The following is a 25,174-nucleotide window of genomic DNA, read 5'->3' as shown; positions in this document are numbered from 1 at the left end:
GGGGGTTGGAGGGGTAAATGTAAAACAGGGTAGGGTTTTGGGTCTGTAGTACTGTCTCAGAAAACAAAAGGTTTTCTTTTCATTTCATTTTTTTGTCCTGTTTTTGTTATGTACGTGCTTGCAAACACACTTTTTTTGTTGATCTCTTTCGATGACTTTCTCTTTGCTTCTCACATTTGTACAGACTGAACATCAACGCTTCTCTTACAGTTCTAAAGTATTGTCTGCAACGCTGCGTACAGAGTGGCAAACAAAACAGCATTACCAATGGAGGTAAAAAAAATGCCATTTCCTTGTAACCACTGCACACATTATTCCACAAGAGACCCCTGCTTATTCCATTTGGGGAGGAACAGCTCATCTTTGTGCACGCCAGAAGCGCCAGCTCACATACGCTGCTTGGCCTCTTGGCCGTTTAGCAACATCCCTCAGAAGTGCATTAGGTTTGGAGTGTTCTCTCCATCTGCTGTTCCAGGGTGTTTCTAAATCGAATGGGCAAGCACACTTCTTCCAGTGAGTGATGCATGCCTGTGTAGGTCTGGGGGCCTGCACAACAACCTTTCTGCTGCACACTAGGGCACTTTCCAATGAGTCACACAACCTTACAGTGCTCAAAATATTAATCACAATGACATCAAGTGAGTCAGGACTGCATGTGTGATCTCTCCACCTTGCCACCACCAATACAAAATAGAAGCCAAAGCAGATGAGTTGTTAGGAAGCCCTCAAGCACATAATGTATTTTTAGAACTTTCTCGTGGGTACTGTCTTGATCACCCAAATCCTCATGAGCAATTTTTCACGAGGAAATCTTTCCATATAGATGCGCCCAACAATGCTGTGACGAATCAACTTCCGGGGCACCAGTGGTCCAGGGATGAATATCCGTTTCTAAACCAACAATCAGTCCCCCACCTCTAGTACACCAGAAGGGATCTGAACAGATTCGAAACGCAAGCAAATTCTAAACCTCCTTGTCCTATTTTGGTAACGTGGACGGAACGGCAGCTTATCTCTGCAAAGTCGTGGATCGTTGGTTAGGTGTAACACAGCGAAAATACAATTATTACCCAAGGATAAAAGGGACTGTCCAGTCAAGGTTGTATGCAAATATCTACTTTATTATTATCACAGCAGACAATTCTAGCAGACTACAAAATACAAGCCACCCTGTAAAGGAATGCAGAGGACCGACAGTTTCAAGACAAAAGGGGATGCACCCTGGATACTGACAGGAGGGTAGTCTGTAAAGTAATCTCAATAGTTCAAGGATACTTGGTTTCAGCACAAAGGGAGCAGTGGCTCATAAAATGTCACTAGGGAACTTTCAGAGAAGGACCAGGGGGACGGGACCACAATGTACCTTGTGCTTGTAGAAGTTCTTGGTGCTTGACAAGGTCGAGTCAGTTTCAGGGTGCTTTTCAGCTTCTGCAACAGTTAAACAGGAGACAACTGCGGGTATCAGGCGGCACGAGTATTAGGTAATCATATCCCTATGTATATGGTAGCCGGAAAAAGGTTTGGCGACATTATATAAGTGACCCTATATTTAGGGACAGTGGGAGCAGGGTTGCGGGGGTGTCCCCTGCTCCCCTTGAAAACAAAAAGAGTTTGGGGGTTGCGGGGTGGGGTAGTTGTGGTCCCCTGCATGTTCCATCTAATAATGTCGCTGGAAACAACTGGCATTTATCAGCGTTTTTTTTTCTTTTTTCTTTTTTTTTATGCATGGCATTTCTTTTGAGGGGACATTATTACATGGAACCGCGGCAGCAAGTTCGGCGAGCGAGGCTGAACGCACGGCTGCAGGCTGGCCTACACAGTGGCTCATGGTCAGGTTGGTGCTTGTTGGTGGGTCTGAAACACTGTTCGAGGCCTCTCGGATGACATTAGCGACTGCGGGTGACAACCGTTAGTGATGTAGTTGGTTGCAGCTCGAGGGGCTTGATTGGCTCGAAAATGTCCTTTAAGGCGGATGCTGGTTGATGCTTGTCGATGCACCCCTCCTAGCTTCTTCACTGGGCTTGTGTCGTCCTTTAAGGCAGATGGCCCAAAGCTGCAGAGAGTGTTGCGGGCAACAGCCTTATGCTTGGTTTGATTCAGAGACTCTCTGGCACTTACCACTTAGGAAGGTTGCTTCACGCTGTGTGCTGGCTTGGTACCAGCTCTGGAGCTGCTTGAGGGTCCTCTGGATTCATTATCTCCCTCTGTTCCCTGGGAGATGTTTAGGGGAGGGATCATACTTCCCACATGGATTTCCTGGCCTTCCTTCACTGGCAGAAGCTGTAAGGCAGAATGTACCTTCAGCTAGTGTCCAAATAAATTCTTCTTGTTACTCCTTGCAAAGTCTTCATGTCTACCAAAAGAGGAGCTCAGCCTTCAAATGGGCCCCTGTGATTGGTGTAGGCTAAGCCTACCTTAATGAACCAATCCTGGGTCGCCACCAACAATCTTCTGTTATGCGTGAGGTCATAACCAGAGGGCTTTGCAACAGGGAAGGTAAAGGGGTGAAAACATGTACTAATAAGTCCCATCCATCACCTTAACTGAAATAAAACTGTGCCTCGAACAGCTGGAGACGCAGACTGCCATCTTAACAGATTGACCTACGGTCTGCATGTTATTGGACCACCGTATGGAGCGGAAAGTGCATGACCGTACCTCTGTTACTAGACCACCATGTCAAAGGCCTCCTGAATGTCAAGAACCGAATTTGGAAGCCCAATGCAAAGAGACCTCATCTGCAATGGAAAGCCTGACAAGCAACTAACTGCACCGGCTATGATCAAGCTACAGGAACCTTTGGAAACCCTCAAGCTGAAATTAGTTAAAATGAGAGTCGAGAAGAGGAAGGGAATGTAACAGGAAAGGAAAGCAAAACCTACGCAACACGCATCACGGAAACCTCTGAACGACATGTATAATGAGGGAAAATTGGTACAAGGAGCAAGACCAGCAAGGATATTGCCGGGGTATAAATAAACGACAGGCTTAAAGTTAAAATCGGGTACCACAGTAAAAGAGGATTCGGATGAGGAGGAGGACTGTATATTGACTAAATGTGATGGGAGTACCCATAACTTGGGGGGTGTTATGGGTAATGGGTGGTCGGAGAAGCCTTTGCTGGCACAACCTGTAAGTGAAGTGGAGCGTGGTGCGGATCAGGTTTATTGCGAGCATAAAATGGCTATCAAAAATACCCTTGCACCATGTAAAGGGGGATGGGCCCAGCCAGGCTAATAACATCCAACAAGAGAGGACATGTCATGGGCAGGAGGAGGACTCTACAGCAGGACGATCTAATCTAGCCCCTCCCAGGGGACACAACCTGTCCTCGTCCATGGCAACTAAAAACTTGCAACAAGAGAAACATGCAATTAGTGGTCCAAAATCCTTTCTGGGGGTGGGGGAGGGCCAATAAACCAACATGTTTAACTGTAAACTGGAACCCCCTGCACAACCCTACCACGCAAGAAGTAGCATCCCCACCATTACTACATCATGGGGGCTTGCAAACAACGAAGAGAGCGTGTTGTGGTTGCCCTCGGGATAACATATTTGACCACGGGAGGTCAGAGACGTGGACCCTTCACCCCATTTTTAGGGGTGGTAACTAAGTATGCCCACTGTGGGGAGGTAGCACTTATTTTCTAGGGTACCACTGGGGCTCCCCTCATGCCTAAGTGCAGCAAACCCATGAAGGCAATGTGTTTTGTAACACAAGGGGAGGTGAGCGGAGCCGTAAGTCCGCCCCAGTGGGTAAAAGTGATCATACACCAACCACAAAAAACGAGTGGGGGGTAGAGAGGCTAGCTTAGAGAAGAGGTCCCAACAAGCCTAACTGGGCCCTAAGCCGACAGTGAGTGTCTACACAGGGAGGAAACAAGCTCTAAGGCAGTAGGAACAATAGGGAATAGTTCATCATACATGATCATGGAATATGTCCTCGACCCAAGACTGTGTCAGGGTCTGGTCCTGAACTGCACAAACATTCTTGCTGTACTTAACGAAATCCCTGCGATGTCCCTGATCGCCACCAAACACCTTGACCAGGTGAAATTTCAGGACTGGACTAGAGTTGACACTGCCATGATAAATGTACCCTCAAAAGTTGTGTATTTGCTGATCTTACAGGAGGTGGAATTGCTGAAAACAATGGGCTTTGAGATCAGAACACATCATGGTGGTAAACATATACTGGCATCAGACACACACTGAATTGATTAGTTTCTTGGGGGCTTTGAATGGCATTATTGAAGCCTACAAAATAGAATGTGCAGAGTCTGAAGTAATTCTGGTGGGAGACCTGAATTCCAATTTTCTATCTCCTGCATTTATACCCGACATGCTGGGCCACCTTAACGATTGAGATGCGACAAATTCAACAAGGGTTGAAGTAGAGGGAGTTTTCGAAGAGTTGAGGCATGCAGATTGTAAATGGTGAGGTAGTAGACAATGTCCCTGCAAAGCCTACATGGCACAGGAATGACTCATTATCTTGTATTGACTGCATAGCCATGTTAGATGGTCTGTTTTACAAGTTGGAAACTTTTCATATGATAAGTAATTTGTACAGTGACCACAAAATCTTGGTTCTTCGCCTTGCCTTGGTGACAAAGTCACCCAGGAAATTGGTTTGTAGAAACCTTGCCATAAATACAAAGGAGAACCGAATTGGCTGGAATCCATGACCCTTGACACAAGAGGAGAGTTCACCATTGTTTGTCGAACAGGGGGTGAATGTATGTAGAGCACAAAAGACGGTCCGAAGACCCTATCAACCCCACATGTATGTGATGGAGGTACAACAGAGGAAAGCACAGATGCTCAGAAACATTAGAGCCATAAAGGCAGGTACAGCACCAGACTTGGAAAAAAAAGATCCTAGTCAAACAGGCAAAACGGTGCTACAAGAACTGGTTGATAGACCACAGGCATCTGCTAATGGAAAGAGATGCGGAACAGATGCTGGAGGTGGTGCGGAGGAACTTAAGTAGGAACTTTTGATGTCTCCTGAATAAAATCCACGATAGTCCCTCTCTGGAGATGGTTAATCCAGTCCCAGAAGAATCATGTTTTAGACAGCTGGAAAAACTCTATGAAGGGGATAACTTGGATGACTTCACCTTCATCTGTAATGACAAATGGGATGAGGATATATCCTTGGAGATCTTGCGCCTCATCATCTCATCTGGCTCCAACTCCTCGGCACCAGGTCCAAATGGCCTCTGCAATCTAGTAATGAAGCAGGATCTGAATTTATTGGTGGTAATTGTACACACCCTATTTCAGAGTATCCTAGAGTCTAAAATCTTTCCAGCCTCGTGGAACACCTCCTTCATTGTATCCACCTATAAAAAGGGGAACCGCCTGGACCTATGGAATTACCGTCCAATTGCCCCCCTGGGTGTAGAAAAGTAGTCACAAAGTGAGTCCTGAGAAGCATAGAGGACTGGATTTCGAGGTCTGGTAGAATATCTAAATTTCCGTTTATTCAGTATCTGATTGACCAGGCAAGCACAAAAGGGATGAACCCATGTACGTGGCAAGTGTGGATTTGAGTCTAGTCTTTGACGCAGTAACCAGGGAAAGGTTGTGGTCCAAGTTAATTTTGGACATTCAACTCCAGATACATAGTAACACTTTGGTCAAGTTGAGGCTGAGCGCTAGGGGGGGAAACATCTAAGACAATAGGTTATGGAGCGTGGTCTGAGTCACGGGTGTACTTTAGCCACCTGCCTCTTTAACCTAACCTGTACTTATCAGACCTTGGTGAAGTGCTGGGTGAATTACCATTCGCGCCCCCAAGCGTCAAGGGAGATGGATGTTTCTGGGTGGCATATGCGGATGACGTGCTGCTATTGGATAAAACCCTGGGGCCATGCAGAGACTCCTTAAAAGGTTTGAAGACTATGTGAAAGCAAATAGTCTTGTGGCAAACCCTTTTAAGTCCAACATTCTGTGCTACAATGGAAAAAAGAAAAATCCAACTAAATATAAATGGCAATTGGGGATGTCTACGCTCCAGGTTCTCCAAAAATAAAACCAGTGAGGAAATAATGGCCCCTTATGAGATCAATACCTCGATCCTGTTAGAAAACCCAGAGAAGCAAAAAAGAAACTTTTTTTAGAGCATGAATGGTTTATTTATGTGATGAGAGAAGTACATTTAAGTCCTTTGAGAAATAAACCTAGAGGCTAGGAAAAGGTGCTCTACACCAAAATACTTGAAGCAATGTCCAAATGGCTGCTACAGAGAAGTCTTTATGAGATTACGATTCACTTTATCCACACAGGCAAGGTTTCATTCACCAGAGCCTATGCGGGAAATGCGGCATGTCAACATTGTGGAAATGCTACCGAATCCGTAAAAGCACCTCATGATCATGTCTGCAACTGCAGGAACCTAGGGTGGAATTCTTCTGCCCTTAAGTTCATGACTTAAATACAGTGAATGAGGGAACATTTTGGAAGTATCTCTTATCAGGAAGTTGCACCCCACTTTTAATTAGTATTGTGCATTTTCTAATGAAAGCGGGTGTGATGAATTAGGGTTGGTGGAATACTTTATCTGAGGGGGAACAAAGGTTGTTTTAATGTATGTTTACCTCTTGAATGTAACAATGATGAATTATGTCTATTGTGTGTTGTTTTTGTATGATGTATAAGGTTTGGAATAAATCGTGTACAATTAAAAAAAACTTTTTTCTTTTAAAAGGCAGGTCTCACTTTAAGTTGAGGCGAGAACAGACATTCTGTCTCCATCAAATCACATACTCCAACCCTCTGAATGGGGTCCCCCTGTGCGAGTTGTCTAATGAAAACACATGTACCAGACATGATACTTCACTGCCCTTGATACTGAGGGCCGGCAGCTGGCTTAAGTTTGACATAGTGCATTTCAAAGGTTGTTGAGGTTTTTCCTGTCTTTTGTTAGACTCTGCAACTAGGCCCCATGTGGACCTGTTTGAAGTATACTCTAGTAGTATGCTAATTATGTTTAATTTCTGCCACCATCATGCAGGACCAACAAAGGATAGGGCAGATCCATGGAGCCTTTGTTATTTAATTAGACTGGCCATGGCAAGAGGAAGGTTTTGCCCTCCCCCTTTTGAGATGTCTTCATGTACCCCTGGATGTCACATTCCAACTAAATGTGACAGGGTCCACCCAGAGTACACAGTTCTATGTGTTTGTCGTGCAGTGAGCATAGGAAAATGCGTGTGGATTAGCCCCACACATTTTCCGAGATTGATGTACCATCATTCAATTTTCTATAAAATGTCCAAAAAGCCCAGGCGAGTGCACACCCACCGTGTGGGTCGTCAAATTCCACACAAATGCCACACACATTTTAAGACAGTTTGCTTAACTGTGTGTTTTTTCGAAAATCTCTTCAGTGACCTAGAAGTATATACCCATATTTCTTTATTTTTTTAAAGTCACAATGTTGCAGAATGCTCTGAGCAGAATCTTCAATAATTGGTTGTCTCAGTAGAATTACACTAGTAGATTCAATTGTCCTGCCTAGAATAGCTGACTCCCTCGCCCTCTACGGAGGATCCCAGGAACTTCGTCTCTTGATCCCTTGGCTGTAGGAGGCCACTCACTCTGACCTTGGATGCAATAACTGCACAACATGTGCGGGACGTGTGACTAGTCAGGTGTTGAATCCTACACTGACAACATCCGTAGTTGGGTAAAACCGCAGTCAGGGAATGCCTCTGCTTTCTTGCCAAATCTAGCCTTAAGGCCACTGCCTACTTACGATGCACACATGTATAAGACTGGCCTTGCTACCTGCATTTCCTTTGGAATCGCCCGCCTGCTGTGCCAAATCTAGCCAACATAAATACTGCCATCTAGGCACATGCACACGATAAAAGGTGCAAAACTGATTGTTCACAAGCACAAAGGTGACCACCGAGACCTAACGCCCGTTTACAATATGGACTATTCCCTACGACGGAGACACCATCTGCTGCTTTCTACCCGCAAGAATCACCCTAACCCTCTTCACTAGCGACTCTGCTTTCCTATTAAAGGACGACTCTGACACGGAAATCCCAGTCCTTCAAATTTCTTTAACAGTGTTGTATAATCGTTCTGTAAGGAGGTTGGGGGGCCTATAAGACCTATAATGTATTCCACCTAATGTCCTAAGCCCTTTGCCTCCTCTATTTACAGTCAGGTATGGAGCTTTCTCCTGTGATTCTGTGAATCTGAATTGCTCTCTCGCATCACTCCCCTCCTTGGTTGTAAACCCGGCCATTTGGTGTAGCGTTACGCTTCCTTCTGTGTCCTGTTAGCTCTACATAAAGCCACAAAAATAAATAACTGAATGATTGGAACAAAAATAGAATGACTATTTTCAGCCACTTTAAGAATTGCAAATGCAGGAAAAGAAATGATTGTTTTAGATACGAATATTTTAATCTGGAACTAGTAAACAATTCCATGTCGCTGCTTTGGGAACTGTTTTAAGAACATTTACCAAACTCTATAAGACATTAACATTAAAACACAGTTTGAGTTGAAATGCATTGCACAGACTGAGTGGAAGCTTGCTTAACGTATCTAAAACTTCTGATTGTGGGCTCAGAACCTTCTGATGTAGCGGGTGAACCAAGTAGGCTGGTAAGAAAGGTCAGAGGCGTTTCATCGAAGGGCTAGTTTTAATAGTACGTTTTTAAATGTAGAACTGGCTGCTACAGCTTTTGCCGTTCTATGATGTTCTTAAAAGGGTGCTATTATCCAATTTAATAGGAGGCACTATATCCACCATAGGATGATGAACGGTTGAGATGGCAATGCCAGGACTCAAATCATCTCTACAATGATTGATTCACCATCTGAGCTCTCGGACCAGCTGTCAAGTATCGAGGGTGGTCCCAGACTTTAAACTTAATTATCTAATTCAAAGTAGTATTACTTTTCAGTAGTATATAAATAATTCATGCTATCTATAGGATACCACCCGCATTAATTTCCGGCTTAGGTTTTCTATTTTTATTTTATTTATATAGCCCTTTATGCCAAAACGCTTTTACAAGTTAAAAAGACAGTACAAAATAATGCATAAATAGTGTAAGGTAGAAAAATGGTGAAGTGGGTAGAGGTGAACAGGCAGTGGTCTTTCAGACGAGTCTTGAAGAGGGATAAAGATGAGAGATCTAATAGAGAGCGGTAGGAGCGAAAGCGGGAAGGTGCACAGGGGTTGAAGGGTGCGAGAGACTGAAAGAAAGGACTGAGATTTGGACCAGAGTGCGTGAGAGGGAGAATAGAAAGATACAAGAGTGGAGAGATGAGGTGGAGCTAAGCCATATAACAATTTAAATACAATGCAAAGGAAATGGAAAATGAGACTGCCTTCGAACAGAAGCCAGTGAAGTGAGGAGAGGGTAGATGAGGTGGAGAGAAGAGGAGATAGGTCAAGAAGGAGACAGACTGAAGAGTTGTAGATGGAACATAGGTGGGGGCGTTAATGGGCAGGAAGCCTCAGTAACAAAGAACAGCAATCTGATCTAGAAAGAACAAGGGAAGTAAGCAAGAGTTTAGTTGCATGGAAAGACAGATGAGGATGTTAGTTCCTGATGTAATAAAGCTGGTAGTGACAAGTGCGGGCAATGACAGAAATATGAGCTTGAAGAGAAGAATCAAAAAAGAATGGCAAGATTTTTAACAGAACATTATAGTGGTAGATTGGCAGGAAGAAAGGGTATAGAAGGTGAAGGAATAGGGGGAGGGATAGAGGAAGAGGGAAATAATAAAACCTGTGTTTTGGTAGGAATAAGGTGAAGATAATTAGCTGGCATCCAGTGTTGGATGGCTAGTAGACAACCAGAGATAGAAGAAAGAAGAGAGTCCGGGAGGAGAAAGAGAAGAAGGCTTGTGTGTCATCATGGAGGTGATGAGAAAGGCTAAAAGACATGATTATGGAGGAAAGAGGAATAGCGTACAGAGAGAATAAGATGAGGCCACGCACAGGCCACACACAGAACCCTGGGGTACAACTTACTGAATAGGGAAGATCGGAGAAATAGAGTTAGCCCAAGAGAGAGAATAAGTGCGTGAAACCAGTCAAGAGCAGCATTGTGAAAACCTGTGCGGGAGCGAGTGGAAAGAAGAACAGAGTGGTCTACAGTGTCAATTTCTGCAGACAGTTCGAACAAGACAAGAAGGTAGGCCTGGCGTAGTGGGAGGATAGTTAAGAGTTTGTGACATAAAGGAGAGCTGTCTCTGTCGAATGATGTTGATGGAAACCAGATTGGAAAATAGAGAGGAGAACGTAATTGAGGTGAGCAGATGCTTGAACATAGACAATGCATTCAAGTAGTTTAGATAGAAATGGAAGTAAAGAGATAGGACAGAAATGAGAGGAAAGTGAGGGCTTTGTTTTTTCAGTATGGGGAGAATGGAGGCATGTTTGAATACTGTAGGAAATGTAGCAAAATTAGAGAAGAATTGATCACTAGGGTTCCATAGGGGATAGATCTTAAGTATGAAAGCAGAGGGTAGGGGTCAGAAGGAGCTGCTCTGGGATGGGCTCGAGCAAGATAGGTGGCAAACTCAGACTCAGAGGCGAAAAGGAAGAGATTACTGAAGGAGAAGGAAAGTGGCTATCCACAGAAGCTGAAGGAGAGCAAAGTGAGCAATAGGCATGAAGACGATCTACTTTGGATGTTAAGAAATGAGAAGTGTATCAGATGATCAAGAAGTATTTCCTGTACATTGGCTGATTGAGGAGTAAACACTTTACTGTTCTTGTCCTGTGCTGTACTAAGTTCATTTGACATTCTTGGTTATGCCGTCCTGTGTCCAGCATATGATTGACAACCTATAATTAGCTGGGTTTGGTGACACTGATAGTCTTAATTTAAGCTTCTCATACAGTGTGTGTTTCTTGAAGAATTTATCCTGGGTAACCTTCAAAGTTAGTGTCCTCAAACTTGAAATACTTAAAGATATCAATTTATATTTTCCATCAGTGGATCTATTCTTAATTTCCTTCCACCTTAGGCATCATTGCCAATCAGATAACTCAAACCTGAGCTGTAAACCTACACTGGGATGGCCACACTCTGTGTCCACCTAGGTAGAATACTATTATCAGCTAATAAAATAGCCCGTCAAGTTATGGAATGACCTCAGATAACTGTGTGTATGTCCTTGTGTCGCTGACTCTGACCTTCATCCTTCTGCAGTCAGTGGATTTGGGCAACAGTTATTTCAGCATAGGGAAGAGAGGGATCTGCGTTAACGCGATGAACAAAAAGCTTTTGACCAAATATGAAACTTGATGATATGATACTCTTTTAATATGTTTCGCAGAGGACTTTGTGAATACACTAAACGAGCAGATACACCCGGGCCTGGTTTGCGCTATAGAAACATTTTAAAATCATTAAACCGTTTCTAATATAAGGATTTACTTGAAGCCTACGGTCTGCCCAAACATATCCATTTTCATAAGGGTCCACTTGGAATGCGTTGGGTTTATAAATGTAACGCTCACCTGATTCCCGTAGAGGCGCCGGTCTTGACTGGGTGTATACCGTATCTTCAAAGGTGATGTGTAACACACGGCTGGCTCTTTGGGCTGGACCTCTGTGCACTGTATGTCTGACTCGAAGGGTAAGATGTCTGCAGATAGAAAATATGGGATTAAGGAACTGGGTTATTGAATGTCTCTCTCTTCTTCCCTTTCTCTTCTCCTGTAGAACCCCAAAGGTTAACGCTCTCACCTTAGGTAAGTGAACGCCGTGCTCTCCATCTGCCTCGGGGCAGGGTGCTGTAACCAGTTTCTTCAATGGATAAGGGGAGCAGGCCTCTTGACTTCAGATGACTGCTGTCCGTCGTTTACTGCACGAACGGTAAGTTTCGAGTAATTCTAATGTCTTTAAAGTCTTTAGTAATGATGTTTCTTGTTTTGCAGGGTTCCGGCGATGGCGGATGACGGGCTGAAGTGAGTTGAAGATGGAGCCCGTGTGATGAATAGAAGCGCCTGGAAGCACGTAAGTAAGCGCTTGTTACCTGCTTCACGATGCGCTCTAACTGTCTTTTTATTTTGCAGGTACAAGTTCGGAGCGGCTGCAGGGTGCCGGAATACCCACTGGGTTAGATGTGGAAAGGAGTAATGGCACGTGAGTATTAAAGTTCCCCAATGTCTTTAAACGCACCTTGTTTTGTCTTTCAGATGCGGGATGCAGCGCCGAAGGCCTCCGGAGCGTGCGAAGAGTTGGTAAGCTTTTGTCTTTCAGATGCCGGAATGCAGTGTGAAGACCTCCGGAGCGCACGAAGAGTAGGTAAGCCTTTGTCTTTCAGATGCCGGAATGCAGCGCGAGGCGTTGGTGACAGCCGATGGACCAGGTAAGTGAAGAGCTGTCACTGAAGACCGTAATGCTAACCTGTTCTTTCTTGTCTTTATAGGTGTTGCTGAAGACTGGATTCAGGATGGTAAGCCTTTTGCCTTAGGCCCAGGATCAGATGCAGAAGACACGATGAGCGTTCTGCTGCAGAGGATGCAGAATAACGCAAAGCAAGATTCATCCATCGGGTGTGGTTTAAATAGCCTCCTGTAGTGCTTAGGTATCTCCTTCCACAGCCACGCCTAGGTAAGAAAAGAGTTCCTGCTTTCCAGAAGAGTTCCAGTGTTCTGAATCTAGGGAGTGGCTCCTGCCCCACCCAACAGGAAAAGTACTTCCAAACAGAAGAGGATCAGAGGCTCAACTGGCAGGCAAGTAAGCAGCATGGTCTGCTGCAGGTAAGTCCACCCAAGCATTATGAGCCCGGCGCTTCCAGCGCTGGGACTGGGCATATTTATGAGCCTGGTGCCACTGGCGCCAGGACTGGGTCCAAAAGGTCCCAATTGGGACTGGCTGGCACTCGGAACCTGGGTTATGGATCTGCTTCCAAGGGAGTTGGGAAAACCCTGACCTTTTGGAAGCAGAGATCATGACAATAAAGTTTGCTTTTCAAATATTCCCCTGGACGAGTTAAGAGAAATGTGCACGGTTGCGGTCTAGCCCGTGCATCCCATGACGTGCACCACTTGAACAGGTATGGTTAACGTTAATCCTTCTATGATCAGGCGCAGCAGCGAGGCTGTGGAAGAGTCGAGTTTCAGGGGTGAGTTGTGATGAATAAGTGTAGCATTCTCAAATAAATGTAGTGCCTTTATCCAGACGTGTGGCCGTGTATTTGCCAAACAACGCTTTTCTTTCACGCCAGGCCTGCGTGATAGGTGGAAGTCCTCACGGTGGCTGCACACAGCACTGGCTCAGTGCAGCACGAAGGAAGTGCTGTATGAAGGGCTTGTTGTGCACATTCTGGTGGCACAGCGGGGTCGTTGAGAAAGATGGCCCTGTATAAAGATGAGGCATTTGCCCCCAGGTTCAGTTGAATCAGGAATGACAGACATTTGGGTAGTTTGCAGGAAAGTATGGGTTCTTGCTATTTGTTAGTTGGCTCTCTCCTATTTCGAGTGGTGTATTGTTGGTAAACCATGTGACTACCGGCTGTGTTGGAGAAAAACCATAATAGTGAGTTCAGGACAGCATCTGCGTCACTCCTCTGAAGCACTCCTTTCATTGTGTACATTTTGTAGTTCCAGAAAACCAATTTTCGGTCATTGCTGTGATATTTGATAGCAAAATGTACATGAATATATTTTTGGTGCTAAATAGATGTGTTCTCTACTACTGAGTATAACCTGTTCTTGAATTGTCATGTCGCATCGTGGAAGGTGAGTCTAACTTTCATTGTTTGTGCCCTCTGCAGGGGTATTTCTGACAGGTGCCATATTACTATTCTTTGCATATTTGAAGCACCCACTCTTCACCAGGCAGGCATTCACTTATATGGCTGCCCTGTTTGTTTGTTTCTTACGCGCCGCAGCCCGCAGGTATCAGGACACGGAGAATACAGATCAAATAAATGGAAGGCGAAGAAGTACTGCATGGCAATTTAAGAAAATAAGAGTATTTTCAGCGCTTTTTTAAAAGCAGGAAGACTCTCCTTGCAGCGCAGGTCTATTGGCAATTTGTTCCAGGCTATAGCAGCTCTTACTGGGTAAGACATTTCATTCCCTTTAGCTTGCTTAAATCTAGGATATAACAATCTCTTGGAGTCTTTAGAACTCGTGGTCCTAGCAGAACTCTGGACATTCATTTGTGTTTTAAGGTAGGCAGGAGCTTTACCAAACAAACACTTGTGTGTCAGCATGTTGATTTTGAACTGTATCCTGGCTTCCACCGGGAGCCAGTGCAGTTACCTTCTGAAAGATTATTCATGCTTGAATCTGGAAACCTTATTCACGACTCTGACGGCATCATTTTGTAGGATCTGCAGCTTTTTTAAACAGGATGTACTTGCCCCATCAAGCAAGGCATTACAATAATCAAGTCTTGGTAAAATTAGGGCTCTGACCAGTGTAATGCAATTACTATCTGAAATATAGGGCTTGATCAGCCGTAGTAATCTGAGATAATACTGTACACTCTTTGTGACATTGGCAACTTGAGCGTCAGCATCGAGTGATGCCTCAATTACAACGCCTAGCGTCTTCACTTTGTCGACTGTTTTATATAGGATGCTGATCAATGTCAAAATTGGCATATGCAGAGCTAAGTTTTTCCCTCGCTTGGGGTGAGCCAAAAATAAGAAGCTTGGTCTTCTCACTATTGAGGCACATCCCATTACTGGTCATCCATAATCGTATTTTGTCATAGACTGACCTGATAAGATCAGAATCTCTTGTGTTGTTCCCCACTCAGCTTAAATACAAGCTGTGTATCGTCAGGGTAATTTGTGAAATATAACCCAATCGATTCCAACAGATCACACAAAGGACAACAGAAAATATGAAAGAGTGCCAGGGACAGGCACGCGCCCTGAGGGACTCCACATATAATAGGTTCTGGGGATGAGCAAGAAGTCTCCCATACAATCCTCGATGTCCTGTTGCTCAGAAATGCCTGGAACCATTTTACTGTGTTAGAAGAGCATTTGCCTATGTCTTGGATTCGCTGTAACAATTTAACGTCATCTACGAGATCAAAGGCTACTGATAAATCTAAAAGCATCCGTAGCCCTGATCCGCTCTCATCAATGATGTTCTACATTTCAGTCTGTAAATCCAGCATCGCAGTCTCTGTTCCATGAAAACATCTGAAGCCTGATTGGCAATGATGGAGTATATTTAGCTCCTCTAGATGTTTTTGAAATTGTATGGCAGCAACTTTGTCCACTAATTTTAACATAAATGGAACGTTGGTTATAGGCTTAACATTAGAATGGTTCCTAGTGATTGCATTGAATGCAAAAGCATCGAAAAAAATGCATCAAGAAATGCATTTTTTTTCTTCTTTTTAATGGGGGGGGTTCCCCCAACCCCTGTTTTTTTACCCCTTAAAACCATTATAGTTAAAAAAAAAAAAGAAACCTTTACCTCATTTTTTCGATGCATTTTTTTCGATGCTTTTGTATTCAAAACTATGTATTCGATGCAAAGCCTGGATACCATTAGAATGAATTGCCGGATCTAAATTAGGTTTTTTCAATGGTGGGATTACTGTTACATTTTTTAAAGAGTCAGGTACATCATTGTCATAGAAGCAGACATTTAGGTAGTGAGTAAGAAATGGTGCAAAAATAACCGAATGTTCCAGGACAATTTTAGCGGGAAGAATGTCTGTCTGACATGACGTAGGCCGCATGTCATTAAGAATTTTCATAAGAGAGTCCTCTGTGACGGCTTCAAATGAAAATAGGAGGTTTTCATGTTTTTGGCATTGAATAATGCGAGTCTGAGGGGTAGTGTTGGCATTAAATTCTCCGGTACCCCCATTATTGTGTTGTGCTTTGAGTATTATTTCAGCAAATGCTTTTTGTATTGCCTCAGTCTTGGTTACTTGGAACAAACTTTCTAGTTTGTGCTTTAGGTATCTCCAATGTCTTAACAATATCATATAATGTTTTGTTATTGTTTGTAGAGTTGGAGATTTGTGTGTCTTAAAAGCCTTTTATTGCCTGAAGAATTTCGGCCCGGTAATTCTTCTCTATGGCTTTCCATTTGTCTTTGGTGTTTTAAGACTGGGTTTTTATCCATAGCCGTTTCTCTTTTCCTGCTTCAAGTGGGCTAGATGCGGAGTAAACCATTTCTGATTATTTTCTCCCTCCCTAACCTTAACCTTCAAAGGCGCTATGCGATTAATCATCTTATTCATAGGTTGGATATAGCTAGATGCCAACAAAGCTGCTGAGTCATGGCTAGAGGTCGAAGTCATCGGATCATTGATGCATGTCTGTAAATCCAGTTGTGTGATTTTTGAATTATTATTTCTACTTGTTACTATTTGTACCTTATTAGTTTCAAGAGTCACCTTTTTAGGGATAAGAATAATAAAGGTCATAGAATAATGGTCCGACCAAATACAAGGATTTATATGGAGCAATTCTAAACGCAAATTTCTAGTTGCCACCCAATCAAGTGCATTACCACAAGTGTGTGTGTGGGTTCTTTACTTAAATAGTAAAATCGTAGATATGGAGTAGTTCATCCAATTCTTTAGCTTTCATGTCTTTGGGATTACAGAGCCATTTATTAAAATCTCCCAAGATGATGGTGTGGCCGAAAGGCTTGTTACAGGAAGATAATATGGCTGCCATTTCTTCCATAAACATAGGGATCTCAAACGGCGGACGATAAAGCAAGATAACATTCAAGCAATTATTAGGGGTAATAGTGGCTTTCAGATGTACTATTTTGTGATGGGGCGTGGCCTGAGCTCATGCCGTAGGGTCGCATTCACCCGCGGCTCCTTGACTGGATCCCGGAAGATCCTGTGTTCTTCTAATGGAAGACTAGTCTGTGCGATTTTGCACATACCTACAGACATAGCAAGCGTTCCCCCAGCCCCCGGTCCACACAAACAAGGAAAATGGAGTGGGAACGGGGAAGAAATGACAGCGACAAAGTTAGACCCCCGGGAACCAAGATGGCCGGTGCAACATCGGCCTGGCGGTGAGGGGGAGGAGCAGCCGGGACGCGCAACTGCAAACATTGCTGGCCGACGCTGTGCGCTCTGGCACACCGAGACAGTGCCTGAGGAGGATGCGAGGACCTGCTGCCGTGGCTGCCCGGACCCCGGATCCTGCGCTGAGGCAGAACCACGGGCAGAACCGGTGGGGGGCGCCTGGAGCCCCAGGCGATGGTACGGTAAAGGCACTGACACTGCCGGAGCCCACGCATTGGGCCGCTACCGACCAGAGTGGGGAGGCGGACCACCGGAAGCTCCAGACGGCCTGGACCGTCAACGAGACGCGCCCGCTATCCTGTGAGCACAGCACCGCGACCCGGCTGGCAGGGAGTGCCTCGCCCTGGATGCAGATTGGCGGGTGCGGGGAACGGCCAGGAGAGGCACCGCGTAGACCATGCGAGTGGTAGCAAGGTACGTGGAACTTGCCGCATGCAGGGGGACTGTGCTGCTGGATCTGTGGCGGCCTAGTCGGGGTGCAGGGCACGGTCACCCACTCACAGACCACAGGAGGAAGCTCGAGCGGGCCGGGGGCACGACTCTGGATGAGGTAAAGGAGAATACTGGCCACCACATTGCACAAGGAGCAAAACGCCTTGGGCCTGGTTGGGGGCACCAAAACTTAATTCTGGGGCAATAGGCCAAAACCCCTGAGTAAGCTGAGCACTGTAGCAACGCAGCCCAAGGAGTGGCGTCCGGCTTAACAATCTGAGGGACCCCCGCACATGAGGGCTGGTGGCACACAGATGGCGCGGAGCGCCCCAAGCCCGTTACACTGCCCGTAGCACAGACCATCACGCTCTGGGGAGCACATTAGAACCGGACCTGGAGACGGCTCACCACCAACGAAGTTCTGGGCCAACATACGACAGTGCAGAAACCTACCGGGCAGCGCCTGGCAAGAGAAGACACAAACCAAGTGCGAGAACAGTGATCCTGGGAGGCACACGGCAGGGCTGACCTGCAGGGCCCCACGTTAGAGGTGATAATACAGCACAAAGAACGCTGGGCAGACCCAGAGCGCCGCACTGATCAAACCAAGGGACCCACGACCTGGGTTGCAGCGGAGGGCGCAGCGCCCCCAGAATAAAGCCAGGGTGCCAAACAATACTGCCACACCCTTGCCAGCCGCGCGCGGCCCGAGAGAAGCTCAAAGCCCAGGACATAAACTGCGAAAAGGGAAGGTCGCCTGATGGAACTACTCTGGGGACCCCCTCATGGGTGATACGATAATGCACAAGCAACAGAGTGCACGACTATGGGGAAGAGCCGACACCCACTGCATAACCAACCACCGCCGGAGACATGACCTCCACAAAACAGAAAAAGGACCCAACAATCATGAACTCCTTTAAGGTCGCCAGACAGAAGGGGCAACCACAAACCGCCCCAAACACACAGACCGTAGAGGACACTGCTACCAAGGACAACTAGGTGCTCGAAGCAATCGCAGCCCTACGAACCTTCATTGATGCGAAGAACGAGGAGGTCAAGTCGGATGTACAATTGATGAGGCAAGACATGAGAAACCTCCGGAAAGAGTCACAACGGCCGAAACAACCCTAGAGGAGACACCGGAAACCACTGGCGACCTGGGGAGGCGGCTAACAGAGCTAGAAAGGAAGAACGCAATGCTGGAAGCTCGAGCAGAGGATGCGGAAGGGCACGCCCGACGTAACAACATACGCGTCCTGGGAGTCCCAGAGGGGATGGAAGGGTCCAACCCAACAAACTTTGTTGAGAACATGATATTGCAATCGGAACAGGGGTTCTGTCGCAGGGATTCACGGAGGAAAGGGCCCACGGATCATTGCAAAAAATGCCACCCCCGGGCTCACCTCCCCACGCCATGATAGCTAAAATATTGAACTTTCGCGACAGAGAAACAATCCTGAAATTATCCAGAGAAGGAGGCGTGATCCACCGGGATAATGCTAACATGGCCATATACCCGGACTACACCCCTGCGGTGCAGAGGGTCTGGAACTCTTTTGTACCGGTCAAGCTGAAACTCAGGAAACTGAATCTCAAGTACATGCTGATGTACCCGTCCCGGCTCAAGGTCCTCTATAAAGGGTGTGCTGTTTCCCTAGAAACGCCAGCTGCGGCCAACATGTGGCTGGAGCACAACAACTTGGATGATGGCAAGGAAGCGGTCACATGAGGAACAGCGGCCCAGTCTGATATGAGGGGGGGGGGCAGAATGCAAGGAGGAAAGCCTCCACGGGCACAAGTAAAGAACTAAGAAGAGCACCACAGTTTGTTATAAGGCAGGAGCGAGGCGAGTGCCTCTGACGGAGCGAAAGAACACACCCCACGATTCGTTCAGTGTCGGCCGGTTGCTGATACACCACAGCCTTCACGCCTTGACCCTGGAGGACTCGGCAGTTGCGGGGGCGATCAAGCACCACGGATGCAAGGTGGCTGCTGAGCGTAGTTACCTAATTCTGGTTTGGTTACAAGTTTGTTTGTTTTTCGTTTTGTTTGAATTCATAAGCGGTGAGATTCCTACACAAAACGGGACATGGGACATGAAGAGCGGGTGGGTTGCAGAATGTTGCAAGAACTGCACCCCGAACGACAGAACGCCCGGTCGGTCTCACGATGCCACATACTAAGACGACTGTTGTAGGAAACAGCTTGTTTTGTTTGCTTGAATGTTATTGTTAAAAACTTGGCATAACCATATGATCCTAAAGAAATATACGTAACACAAAACTGTCTTTAACCAAATGCCAATAAAAACATACTAAAATAAAAAAGAATTTGGATGTACTATTTCGTATCCTGTACATGAAATAGGTACCTGAAACAACTGTAGTCCCTGTCTGGAAATAATTGCCACTCTACCTCCTCTGCCTCCTCTACCATTTTCTCTATTTTGTCCATAGAGTGTGTACCCCTCAAACTAATATTAGGCCGCTGGGATCTTTGAACCATGTCTCTGTGACACATTTTATATCTTTGTTCCTCTAAGACATGTTCCGCGATGTTAATGGCATGTTTCTCTAAGGACCTAGTGTTGAGTAGACATACTTTAGGAGATTGCCTGCTCTCTTCAGATATGTAGGTTTCACATACCATGTTACCCAGAGTAATATCGAGCATAAGGCTGAACCTGTTTATTTATTCTTGTAATGAACATTTTCTAATGTTATATCCAGTTCCGCTACTCCGGCAATTAATGCTGGGTTACCCACCTTTTTATTGAGAGGGAGACGGCAAGTGGCCTTCCCGGGTGAGCTGGTCATAGGTGTCTTGGCTTCTGAAAGTACACCTGGGATCTGCGGTACTTACCCTTGCTTGACAAAATAAGGCAATTATGTTCTTGAAATACGTTTATAAACGTACGTGTTGCGTATTGCGCTCTGAGCTGATGGCAAGACTGGCCCAACAATGTTTCTTGACAAACCGCTCTGTTGTCTATTCAATCAGAAAGACAAACTGCAAAATTCTTTAAAAGATTGACTATTTCGCCAGACGGGCCTACATGTTGTTTATCGGTTGTCTCTGAATGTTGCTTAGAACCGTTTTTAGGCCACAGTTCAGTAAACGCCATCCTAATTGGACAATAGATTGATATTTGCTGTTGTTGCCCTCTGCAATTCATGAATGAATCAGCGGCGGCAATGGGGTCTCCAAACCCTTCTTTGGGGTATATTACCTCTCCTGCGCGCCCTACACACGCTCTACCTGTACATGCACTTACTCCACTCAGTCACAATGCCCCCACTCTCATTCTACTCCCAACCTTCAATCATCCCCCTGCACCCTACTTATAACCGCGTAAATCTGAAAGTAAATCTGTTCCATTTGTTTTATAAATGACATACACACATATAGGTTACTGTCACAAACCTCCCACCTATGCACTTCTCGCACACAGGCTGCATTCACCCATTTCACAAAAAGTAAACCTAAATCCCCCCCACACACACACACACCTTTCATACGATTCTCCACTAACACGTCGTACACCACAACCACCAACATTTCACCAAACCCCCCTCTCAGCACATGCACTGGCGTTCTTCTCCGATATGATCCACACATACAGGCATGTACTCCTTCTCAGAGCTGAATCACTAAACCACAAAAAGTACACACGCCGCAGCACTCGCACTTCCAATTTGTACAAAATCTCCTTGCTTACTGCACCCATTTACACATTTTTGTCGTCCCATACTTTCTACTCGCATAAACACTCCACCAGTGTTAAATACCATGAACTCTTGCGCAGATCACTCCACTTGCACTCTCTGCTCACTCACACATCACGCAGACATCTACTCCTGTGTGCACATTCAGTGCACATACTTCACTCCAACTTCCATTACCCACTTTCTGTAAAACATTGCTGACTTTTGGCATTGTATCGCACTCTTGGTTGCAGTTTGTAATGGCTTTTTTTCACCATGACGTCTGCATCACTAAATGCCACAGAATGTCTTCAGACAGAGCTGGGATGGGCGGGGGTCCCTCTGCAAAGCACACTCTTTGTCCCCGATATCAGTAGGAGGATGTCCTCCTTCTGGATGGGCCCTATTGGCATAGATAACCTAAAGCAGGGGTCAGCAACCTGCAGCTTCGCTTGATCCCTTACTATTTACAATGGTAGATATGGCTGATGGGAGTTGTAGTCCAAAACATCTGGCAAGCCAAAGGTTGCAGACCACTGCCCTATAGCCTCCCCACTGAGGGTCATGGCCGAAGAGAGCTCTTGTCTCCTATTAATTTTATTATCCAGTTTCTTCTCTACTGATCCTTGGACAATATCTTAAAAATGGGAGGCCCTCTTTATTGATGGCCAAGATAGTTAATGGTCGAGGAGAGTGAGAAAGGACTGACCTAGGAGAAGTCAAAAGAAGATGACAAAAAGAGAAGAGAAGAGAAGGTGAAGGGAAGGTAATGTCATTAGCACTTGAGCTTAAAGGTAGTATGGAAAGAGCTTGAAAAGGTAATGGGGAAATAGTGGAGCGAGGAGAAGGGAAGAGCAAGGGCATGTTGGTCTCTGGTGTTCTTCCCCTCTGCTTTCTTTTCACCTTGTGGTCTGTGTTGGATAAAGCTGCATTGGCTTCGGGCCTAGAAATATGCACTGTCCGGTAGCCATTGGCAAGTGATATTTGACTTTTACTGAGTGTGTGTGTATAGAACTGAAATGGGGAAAGTGACGCCTTAAGCCTGGCTAGTAGCTTGGACCTGACATGTTTACTCCTCTTAGGCCTCATTTGATGTTTCATTTATTGATCAACAGAAAGGCCACTGCAGCTAGTTTAAAGGTCAGAGGGCACTTGGGTTCTAGTGCCACTATCATCCATTTGACCTTTTATTTTATGGAAGAAAACTTCATGGTGTCCCCACTGTTGGCTGGCCACACATGAGGAAATATGCATAAGAAGGTAAAGTCTGACCCATCACTTAAGCATCTCCAGAAAGTTGTCCTTTACAGTACTATTCTAAAGTAAGGACCCTGTATTGGGGTAGACAATTTCAAAATATATTCTGGTAACTCGACTCAGGGTCACTCAATACCATTTGCGCATGGTGGTCATTCAGCAGAATTGTGTGCGCCCAGTATAACATGTGGAATGGAGTACTACATCAGGGTTCGAAATTGAGATTCAGGGCCTGATTCATGGAACGTTTTCCTATGGGATTGTGCCATTATAAAACAGTTCCATTAATCAGGCCCTCAGTGAGCAGGAGTTAAAACCAGCTCCAGTTTGTTGGGCCTCACCCTGTATGCAGTAGCTACCACAGGAGACCCAGGAGCTACCAGAGATGCTCCTTTAACCCTTTGTCCATTTTGTATGAATCATTGTGTTAAATGTATATTAGATGTGTTCTAATTATTCTTTATTAACATTCCAAATACTCAAAGTTAATGTGACATTTACATGCTTGGAAGGCACCAGTTGGTCCTAGGAGCCCAAAGTAGCTCATGGTAGCTGTTGGTTTTAAGCTAACCAGGCTCTACTATGCTAGAAGCAGGAGCTAAATAGCTTCCAGCTCCCCTCAATTTCGAATCTTGCTACATAATCTGCCATCATTTGGGCAGCTTGCTGGTCGCATTTCTCCTACACTGACGGAGGCAGTATTCAGAGCAATTTCTTGTCACTTTAGTAAATCCTTTTCTTCCTTTTGGGTGTAATTATACTCTTTACCTACAGTTCGCGGATCGTGGCCCATCAGGTTACCAATGCCTTTTGCTAAAGCAAAGAACCAATTTCATGTAGGGGTCAACATATCAAATTGCAAGATACTAGCAAAGCATAGCAAATCATTTGCCTCCTCAGTTCCCCACATGCATCACACCATTTCTTACGAGTCAGGAGTAAATTATCACTATCCAATGACTAGTGGGGGTATATTAATTCTGTGCCCCATTTCATGTATTGGCCAACTCGTTTCGGTTTTGTAAGAGGCCACAGTACTACTGATAGTATTTTCCGATTTGTATTTAAGATCAAAAACGGAAGCCTCTCTCTGGACTTTCTGAAGGATTTGCCAAGAGCCATTAGTTATGCTTTCACTCTTCTTTCTATGGTCTGTGTGCAGTGAACCTTGACTCTGAGAACTTTATACAAATGTCTTGAAGGGGAGTGTCAGAGAAAGCCATCACACTCGAATAGAAGCATTCGTATCAACGGTTATCTTGATGACTTTCTCACTTGCTAATCGGTGAAATATGGTGCTCCGGCAATGCACCAGTGGTATAAGCCATGTACATGCTGGTGGCATGGGTTTCACGATCACAGGTCACACTCGTCGTGAGAGCTTGTGCGAGTGTTGGCCTTGAATCCTCTATTGGGACTGATGCAAATAAAAAAAAGTATCTAGCTTTTTTCCAAGCACAGCTTGAAATAACAAGCCCTGTATCAATCGTTAGAGACTTGTTAGAGACATAACTGACTCTAGCTTCATTTGTAAGCCTGAAGGCCTTGCTGAGGTTCTGTGGGTTATCAAACCTCAAAACAACTGTATTACTACTTCAATTAGGCCAAGAAAAGAACTGATACGTGTGGGGGAAACACCTCAATGTTTTGATTGGTGAAAATATTCATTCCATGCTCATTCACTTTGGGGAATGACTTTTATGGGATGGGTGTGTCACCTAGCACACCACCCTATCAGCAGTCTGCATATCCAAGTGTATTTTCATTCCATTTTGTTTTTAATGCTTTTTTTTCCAATATCCCTTGTGCTATCTTTTCCCCTTCTTTCGTGGTATAGAGATTATTCCTGTGATTATGAAGGAGGACTTTAACATGACCCCTATAATCGGGATCAATTATCCCTGCCATCGCATCTAACCCATGTCGCCAAGCTAACCCAGACTTTGAGGCTAGTCTTTTGTATGTTCCTTTAGAGGGGCTAGCGTTAGACAAATGGGGATTAGGCATCTTCCACCTTATGGTATTACAATGTCAGTAGTACAATGTGGGTCAAAGCTGATGGATTCTGCGGTAGCCACCTTCGGGGCTTTGGCCTTTGGCCTTGGGACTTAGCTGGGTAAATAGCACAAAGTCTCCAACTTTTATCAGTTGATAACGATCCCACTAATAACACCATATGTGGTCCGAAGGAGGCGGACTCCGATAAGACATTTCACTATTCTCTTTATTAACCAAAGGGAAAAAATGCCTATTCCTCCCTGTGCAATAAGGCGCCCCTACCTAACAACAAAACTAGCTATGGTGCTCGTCAGTTGTCCGTGAATGTCTTAACAGAATTTGTCCACTGTCCAACTAACTTCAACTGGTCCTACCACTAATAGAACTAAGGACTGGAGAATGACTCCCTTCTTCTGGGATATTTGCTTTCCATAAACTTTATTCAATACTTGATTTTCAGATAGTCTCGTTTGACTTTTTTGATGAGTTCATGCAACTCGTTCAATACTTTTGATATGTTTTTGCTTATTCTCTCTTTGGTAAAAGTTATGTTATTTTATTACTTTCCTCTTGGTTCTCTCTACAGAGAAAGGTTCTTCTTTGACTGATATGAAAGAGTATTCCAATAATTCTTCTCTTTTGCTTCTTTAGGTTTCAGTGTTCTGCTCTCCTTAACTATACTGAGTTTGATTGCTCCCATAACGAATCCCATCGGTCACTCCTCTGGGTTTAACTTGTCCCCAAAGG

At 45.1% G+C, this 25,174-nt stretch overlaps 1 protein-coding gene across 8 annotated transcripts in view; it reads left to right on the top strand.

Annotated features, from left to right (window-relative positions):
- Window positions 1–25,174, top strand: part of NEXMIF (neurite extension and migration factor) — a 1,570,947-nt gene that overhangs the window by 64,579 nt on the left and 1,481,194 nt on the right. The window lies entirely within an intron of this gene.

Source organism: Ambystoma mexicanum, chromosome 5p (genome assembly GCF_040938575.1).
Source record: "Ambystoma mexicanum isolate Mex_15411 chromosome 5p, UKY_AmexF1_1, whole genome shotgun sequence".
NCBI lineage: Eukaryota > Metazoa > Chordata > Amphibia > Caudata > Ambystomatidae > Ambystoma > Ambystoma mexicanum.
Note: the sequence above shows the minus strand (reverse complement) of the source record. Positions and strands in the feature narration are given on the sequence as shown.